Source organism: Myotis brandtii, unplaced genomic scaffold, assembly GCF_000412655.1.
Source record: "Myotis brandtii unplaced genomic scaffold, ASM41265v1 scaffold118, whole genome shotgun sequence".
Classification (NCBI taxonomy): Eukaryota; Metazoa; Chordata; class Mammalia; order Chiroptera; family Vespertilionidae; genus Myotis; species Myotis brandtii.
This window is the reverse complement of record NW_005354090.1, coordinates 1976197-1977334: the sequence shown is the minus strand read 5'-3', so window position 1 is coordinate 1977334 and position 1138 is coordinate 1976197.

Sequence of the window (1138 nt, the reverse complement as noted above, 5' to 3'; positions counted from 1 at the left end):
TACCCCGCGGAGAAGCGGGGCCTCGGTACCGCGGGGAGGCGAGCCAGTGGGCGACCCCCGCAAGGCGGAGGCTCCGAGGCTGCGGCGGAGTTGTGGGAAGCGGGATCCCCAGGTGGGGGGGCGGCGTTGGTTAGGAACCCGTTGGAGTTCATTGTGGGAGTGTGAATGAGTGCACCCCGCTTTGTCGGGGGATGACTGCGGAGGGTGAAGAGGCGGGGGCCTGTTATTGTTGATGGTTGACTGCGTGCCAGTTGCACACGAGGTGCACGGGCGTTGCACACCGCTCTGCGGGTCCCCCTCCACCTTCTAGCAGGACACCCCCCAGTGCTCCGGTCTCCATCGAGCCCCGGAGGTGGTGGGGTTTGCCCCAGGTGGCACTGGAGCCCTGTGCCTTACCCATGAGCCAGTGGGGAAAGGCCGGGCTTCTCAGTAGCTTCTGTGAAACCTGCCAAGACTGCTGCTGAGAGGGTAGCTCCAACTCCCCAGTGATTGTACTTGGATGAACAGCCCAAGTGTTGTCGGCCCTGGTGCGAGAGCTCACACACATGCCACTTGACACAAGCCTGCCAGGGACAGGGGCACTGACATTGAACGACACACACACACACACACACACACACACACACACACACACACAATTTCAAAAATGTCCGAGCCATTAAATGAGGGAAGAAAAACCTTCTGTAAGGTGGAGGGAAGGGCACCCCTGAAATTTGGGGGAAATTAGAATTTAGGCAGTACTTATTTTTGATATCTTTAACAGATGTAGTCACTTTCTTAGTTGAAGAACAAAAACGACTTCTGTGAGACTTGATTTGTTCATATGCTCACAATGGGTAAAGTTAAAGGTTGGAAGGAAAAAAACACACACACAGTTCCGAGAGAAAGGCATCTTCCGGGCTTTCTGATTTTCTCTAGGGAACAACGTTCCTATGGACCCCCCCACCCCTTTTATCTCTGAGCCCACTGGTGCTGACAGACCGAGTCCCACCGACGGACACATGCAAATTCAGACAGACACACCAAGGTCTCGCCCACACTTGTGCACACTCATCCACATGTGTGTGATAGGATCGCTGGCGTGAGAAACCAGAGTGGGGCTTTGTTGTTGATTGCCTCAAGGGTGTGAGCCAGGGAG